Raw genomic sequence first — 7,558 nt, 5'->3', positions numbered from 1 at the left:
ATTTTTTAAAATTCACTTCTCGCTGAATATTGAGTGCATAAGCAAATAAGTGTGATTAGTATAATAGCCATAAAGAAAGAGGAATGTCCATTCAAAAATACATGAAAATATTTAATTCATTCAAAGCATCATGAATTTAAGTGTGTGATGCAGATGCTATTAGATAATATATAAATGAGGAAGCCCAGTTAGGTAATCATCCCCTTTCATCACAGTCTTGATCTCAGTTAAGAGCCAGGCATTTATGATTTGCATTGAAAGAAAATAGGCCTAGTGCTCATGTCTGTGCATGCATTCACGACAGTTTTGTGTGGGGTGAGTCAAGCATGTATGTCTTCATTATAGAATGTTCTAAGTCACATAAACTGGAATTTCAGACATATTGACAACACTGTTCTGTATTGTGTAAGTGCACTATATTTGACCATTAATCTTGGTATAAATCAGGGGCGAAATGCTACCGGTTTGGGCCAGTTCGCCCGAACTGGTAGTAAAAAATGCTACTGCTTCGCCGAACCTGTAGTAAAAAAATGTAAAAAAAAAAAGTTCCGACGATCAGCTGAGCGATGTGCGATCGTCGGAACTTTTTTTTTTTTTACTTTTTAGCATTTTTGTACTACCGGTTCTCTGGAACCAGTAGTTAAAAATGCTTTAAAAAGTTTTTTTAAAAAAGTTCCGATGATCGCGCATCGCTCAGCTGATCGTCGGAACTTTTTTTTTTTACATTTTAGGCATTTTTTTACTACCGGTTCGGGTAAATAGATAGTAAAAATGCTTTTAAAAAGTAAAAAAAAGGCTCCAACGATCACAGCTGTGCCGCGCAATCGCCAGAGCCTTTTTTTTTTACTTTTTTAAAGCATTCTTTTACTGCCTATTCACCTGAGACAGTAATAAAAAAATGCTTTTAAAACGTTAAAAAAAAGGCTCCAATGATCGCGTGGCACAGCTGTGATTGTCGGAGCCTTTTTTTACTTTTTAAAAGCATTCTTTTACTACAGGCTCGGGCGAATAAGTAGTAAAAAAATGCTTTAAAAAGTAAAAAAAAGGCTCTGACGATCATAGCTATGCCGTGCGATCGTCGGAACCTTTTTTTTTTACTTTTTAAAACCATTTTACTACCTATTCCCCTGAGTCGATAGTAAAAAAATGCTTTAAAAAAGTCTTTAAAAAAGGTTCCCACGTGCGCCACGTAAGCTGTTCAGCCCTTCGTGCTGTTCTACTTACCTTCCCAAGCCTCCTTTTGGCGCGCACTGTGCATACATGCATGCAGCTCACATTTGTTGTGCACTGTGCATGCGTGCACACAGCACGCATTTGGCGCATGGCACGCATGCGCGGCCAGTGAACCGGTAGTAAACCAGTTCAGATTTCACCACTGGTATAAATACTAGAATCTTCATTGATGCTCCTACAGCTGACATATTTATTAATCTATTTGTTCAGCAAATTTTCATGTGTTTCCCTTATTTCTTTGCTACTGTTGTTGCCACATATGACCATGTGTATTTTACTGGACATAGGGGTACATTGTTCACTTTGAAAAAAGGTGATGAATTCATTATTTATTATTTATAAAATTTATTAGCTGCCTATCTTACCCTAGGGTAGGGGTCAGCAACCTGCAGCTCTGGAGCTGCATGTGGCTCTTTCATTCCTCTGCTGCGGCTCCCTGTCGCTGGTTGGCTCCACAATTGATAGGGCTTTCAGTTAAGATAGGTAAAGGAAAAAGGACGCTGTGCTAGGAGGAGACTCTATGGTGAGAGAACCGGGCTTCCAGTGGCAGAAGAAAAAGGATGCTGTGCTAGGAGGAGTCTCTATGGCAGGGGAACTGGACTTTCGGTTGGCTCCAGAATTGAATGGGGGGCTTCCGGTTAGGACCTTTGTGGCTCTTTGAGTGTTTAAGGTTGCCGACCCCTGCCCTAGGGTAACTCTCGGAGGGTTACAGCCATAAAAATATGTTTATACATATACAGAAAAACATAAATAATTAAAATCAAACATTAAAACCTAAGGACACATAGGGAGGGTGGGGGCTGAGCAGGGGAAAGCAATAATTGGCAATTGATTTGCTTTGTGATCAGTTTGATTATTTCTTGATTATATTTTGATGGTTTGCTTAATGGCTTGCTGGCTTGTAAAAGCTTAATAGAGCAGTCCCCAGGGAAAGGCAAGGAGGGAGCTGGACTGATGAAGGCACTTTTGCAACATGTGTGCTGCTCTTTTTGTACTTGCATTGTGATATCATACATCCACTTGCAGAGGCAGAACTTGCATGCTGTGATTCTACAGACTCTGCTGCTTTAACATTTTTCTATTCATAACTTGCATGGCACAAAGAACCATGGAAAGATACATGCTCGGCATTACAAGACAAGATAGAAAGACCCACATGTGGATAAGAGAACAATCAAAAGTATACAATATCATCAAGAGGGTAAAAGAATTGAAATGGAAAAGGACTGGTCACATAGAAAAAGAACTGATGGCAGGTGGACCAAGGCAGTCCTAGAATGGATCCCACTTGATAAAAAGCATCCATGAAAGAGACCTAAAACAAGATGGATTGACAACATCAGCAAGTATGGACCCAGTTGGCAAAAGAAAGCTCAGGATCGTATTGGTTGGAAACATGTGGAAGAGGCCTTCAACTTGCAGTGGATAGGCAATGGCTAAAATGATGACTATGATGACTTCGCTAGGAATTGTAGCATATAACAATCATATTCTTGTAATGGTATGTGGAAAAGGTCTTAGGCAGGGGTGGGTTCTAAATTTTTTTACTACCGGCTCTGTGGGCGTGGCTTATTTTGTGGGTGTGGCTTGGAGGTCATGTGACTAGGTGGGCATGGCTAGCTGGTCAGAGTCATTTCTGGAAGGTCCTCGCACTTACGACCAGTCCTCGCACTTACGACCCAACTCATTTGTTTGCTTTTAACACTGATCAGCTGTAGGACGGCCCTTTGAAGCCCTGCGGCAAGAGTTTAAACAGTTTTTTTTCCCTCTAGTCATCAGCTGGGACTCAGGAGTCAGCAATAGATTGGGGGTGGGACCAAATAAAAGGTAAGAATAACGTGGGTGGGTGGGGGGGGAGAACCGGTTCGGTGACGTCATATCATCACCGCTACCGGCTGGGCCAAACCGGACCGAACCGGGAGGAACCCACCACTGGTCTTAGGAGACAGGAGGGAAAACCAATTAGCCAAGAGCTGCCACAGAGAAGATCCCTTTCTCGTGTCCTACCAGATGGCTCTGTTTAATAGAAAGGATCCAGAGCAGACTCACCTTTCTTATTGTTTACATTGATTTTTGGTGTAATTATTACAGTTTAGCAGTTTGATACAATGGCATCCATTGCAGGCCATAATGATTGAGATATGACAACGTGCCCACAATAAATCATAAGGCAAATGATTTAAGCTTATTAAGACCAGCTGCCTGCAATTACTGCAGGGTTCGAATCTCTCCAAGGCTCAAGGTTGACTCAGCCTTCCATCCTTTCTAAGGTAGGTGAAATGAGGACCCAGTTTGTGGGGGCAATAAGCTGACTTTGTATAAATATACAAAAGGATGAAGGCTATTGCTTAACACATTGTAAGCCGCCCTGAGTCTTCGGAGAAGGGCGGCATATAAATCAAATAAAAAAAAAAAAAACCCAACTCCATGTACTTGCATCCTGATGCAAGTACAGATTGAAGTTGATTTGTGCCATGCTGCATGCTGTGTCGCTCATTCTTCTTATCCCCTTCATCTTAATGGATGCCCGTGAATTGATATAAACTGCTCTGCTTATATAGACTATACATACATACATACATACATACATACATACATACATACATATACACATACATAAACACACATAAACACATATATATCAAAGTTATCTGTAAATAAATGTCTTTTGCTTTGAAATATTGAAACCAAGAGTACACTGCAGGATCTCCTTAAGACAGAATGTATTAATGTCCAATATTAATACTTGTTAAAGAGTAACACATTCAACTGTTGCAGTAAAGTGGGTCTCTAGTTATCCAAGTTGAATAAAGTAACTGATTGGTCTTTTTCTGTTCTTCTCAGTTATAGGTATCCACAACCATACAGAGATATGGGTAGAACTGGCAAATGAAATGAAGATCAATGATTTGTTCCCTCAAGCCATTATTTCATATCACAGAATCATCAGGAATGCATCCAGTCAAAAGTCATATATCAGAGTATGTCTGGTATCAATTGCTTTTCTTTGGAATACGGACCGATCATTTTCCTTGGGATATCATATGGAACATAATTGTCCGGCTGAAAGGCTGGGATTCAGTTCTTTAATACACAAGCAAAGCAGGAACTAATAATAGTCAGGTTAGTGTTGCAGTTATTCCCATGAACCACTGGACATTGGAAATATGAAAACCGAGTGCCATCTAGTGCTCAGTGAGGGCAAAGCAAATGTAAATTGTTGATCCAAATTGTCAGGATGACAAATTTTATCTTAATAAAAGAAGAAACATAATAATATTGGAGGCTTGAACCATTTCTTGTGAAAAATATGTGAAATAGTTAAAAGCAAAAGCAGCTGTCCTGCCCAGGAGATAAACCAAAATAAAACCCACATCGATACTGAGACTGGCATTTATATCATGCTTGCATCAGTTCACAGAATGAGGTGGAATGTGGGCATAATCTACATAAATGCAAATTGAATCTTATCAGGGACAGATTCAGAATCAGTGTTAAGGTAAAGCCTTCTTTGAGTCCAGCTTGGCAATTTCATGAACTTGATTGTAAAGTCTTCTTGACAGCAGTACTGAAGTAGCCTTCGTGTGTGTGTGTGTGTGTGTGTGTGTGTGTGTGTGTGTGTGTGTGTGTTTTAAACTCCTATAGACCTAGGAGTTCCTAGTAAGCTCTCATCCCAGGTCAGCAAGGCAATATTTATAAAAAGCTGAGTATATTTAGGAAATTGTAGTAAATAAAAAGAATCAGTATAAACTGGTTATCAGGAGCTATGTGCTCAGAGATTACAAACTCAATATAGGTGATAAACATTGTTTCTTGTCCTGTATAGGATCTCTGTTCAATAGCTAAATTTGATATTTCCCAAATTACAGACAAGCTACCATACTAACAAAGGAAAAACCAAATATAGTATTAAGGAAACATCTTTATGATGACAGTAGTATTTTTGAATGCTAGATTCAGATTTCTAAGAAATCTTCAGTCAGGCAAGATAGTAAAAAATCCAAGAGGAAAAAGGGAGAAAAGGAAGTTTATTACAGTATATCAGCATCAAATTACTGCTTTAGATGGAGCAGTTGACTGATACTCAAACTGGAGCCTATCAGATACTAGAAATGCTGTATAGTTGTACCAAAACTTTTTGAAAGTTTGCTGGAATATTTAAAAGTACAATAAATAATATAATTCAGCTAGAGGGCATCAGTGTGGATATTTGTAATCCTGTACTTAATTTGGCTCTTCTTCTTAAACATTTAAAATAGGTGTATTACTGTATTATATTGCTGAAGGATTTGCTTGAGATCTATACTGTAAAGATAAATGTAAAGGTTCCCCTCGCACATATGTGCTAGTCGTGGTGCTCATCTCCGAAGAGCCAGTGCTGTCCGAAGACGTCTCTGTGGTCATGTGGCCGGCATGACTAAATGCCAAAGGCACACAGAACGCTGTAACCTTCCCAACAAAGGTGGTCCCTATTTTTCTTCTTGCATTTTTTACGTGCTTTGGAACTGCTAGATTGGCAGAAGATTGGGACAAGTAACGGGAGCTCACTCTGTTACGCGGCACTAGGGATTCGAACCACTGAACTGCTGACCTTTCGATCAACAAGCTCAGTGTCTTAGCCACTGAGCCACTGCGTCCCTATATATATACTCTGTGTGTGTGTGTGTGTATAAATATACATTTATTTTTTTTATTTTAAAAATTTACATTTATTCTTTTATAAATAAATTACTGTATACTGTATACAAAGAAATAAAGGCAGACTAGTATAGATCTACTTCAAGCTATTTAGCTCTCATCATCAGCTAGCCATACCCTTCTGGGATTTGAACCTGGGCTTGCTGGCATAATTAGGCAGATGTATTAACCTCTAAGCCACAAGTCCTCCTCACTTTGTCAGCTTGTACCAGGAGAGATTAAATGGGGTTTTCTATCGAAGCAACCTGGTCTAACCAAATATGGGAAGGAGCATACTGCTTCCTTTCGCCTTTCAGCCCCAAACAAGGAACCCTCAGGCAGTCGCTTTCATGACAAACTATTATGTGTTAAATTTATATTTACTGACAAAGAAATAAAGGGAGACTAGTATAGATCTATTTACTAGAGGTTTAGTAAATGGCTTAGAGGTTAATACATCTGCCAGCAAGCCCAGGTTCGAATCCCAGAAGGATTCGGGAGAAGGGCGGTATAAAAATTAAATAAATAAATAAATAATGTTAGAAGTTCTCACTGTAGATAAAGAGGTATCAATCATCAAGAAAACTACTTTAAATAAAATGCTACCACCATCTTCACTTTTTTGACACTTCCTCGCCCCCCCCAGGCCACTAAATGCAGAGGTTGCTGTATTTGGCATTCTGTAGACAAGAGTTCCATCTGATGGTGTAATAGAGCTTTATGTGCCCTGACACTTAAAGAGCTACAAGCTGAGGAGTTGGTTTGTAAGGAGCTAAGAAGATTTGTTTGTTGTTGTTCAATCGCTAAGTCATGTCCACCTCTTCATGACCCCATGAATCATAGCATTTGCTAGAAAGTGATGGGACCAGATGCCATGATCTTAGTTTTTTTTAATGTTGAGTTCAGGTCAAAGACTTGAACTGAACCTTCTCCTAATCAAATAGAGTTTGGCTCCAGGTTGTAGTTTTATTTACTGATTATATGTAAATTAGATATAGATCAGAGGTGGGTTCTACTTACCTTTACTATTGGTTCGCAATGGGGCCGCACACATGCGCAGAAGCATTCTGATGATGTCGGGGTCGATGGGCGGAGCCTCCCACCAGTTTTACTACCGGTTCTATAGAACCGGTGCGACCCAGGGGCAACCCACCACTGATATAGATTATCAACTAATGCTCTCCAAATATGTCTTATATTTGGAGATAGAACTTGCATGGTTATACTTTCTGAGTATCATGGGAATTATAGTCCAGTGACTCCAAAGAAGGCATCAAGTAAGAATACATAGATATACTGTATGTGGACAAGGGCAAGCATAGCAACCTGCATGGATATAAATATAATTTGGTCATTATAACATCAAAATAGTCAAGGTACATTAAAAATATCTCAGATCTTTCTGAGGGAGATTGGTGGTTCAGAAATGTGAAAAATAAATGAGAATATGTAAATAAATAAATACATTAATTCAATAAAATTAAATGTGAAAAATCTGTGCATTATTTGATTTGTGATACATTTTAACTTCAGAGCCTTTGGTATAGTAATTTACTATCTATTATACCGTAGTATATAATATACGTATACATATATATACATAACATACACACACACATAATATAATATTATATATTATATATTATAT

General features: G+C 38.8%; 1 long non-coding RNA gene across 1 annotated transcript; it reads left to right on the top strand.

Moving 5' to 3' along the window:
• The first annotated feature begins 1,124 nt into the window (after positions 1-1,124).
• LOC117678818 (uncharacterized) lies at positions 1,125-4,512 on the top strand. Its single transcript, XR_004595138.3, has 2 exons — positions 1,125-2,734; positions 4,078-4,512. It is a non-coding gene; the product is annotated as an uncharacterized LOC117678818 (long non-coding RNA).
• The last annotated feature ends 3,046 nt before the right edge of the window (positions 4,513-7,558 follow it).

Source organism: Pantherophis guttatus, chromosome 6 (genome assembly GCF_059756535.1).
Source record: "Pantherophis guttatus breed Tessera chromosome 6, ASM5975653v1, whole genome shotgun sequence".
NCBI lineage: Eukaryota > Metazoa > Chordata > Lepidosauria > Squamata > Colubridae > Pantherophis > Pantherophis guttatus.
Note: the sequence above shows the minus strand (reverse complement) of the source record. Positions and strands in the feature narration are given on the sequence as shown.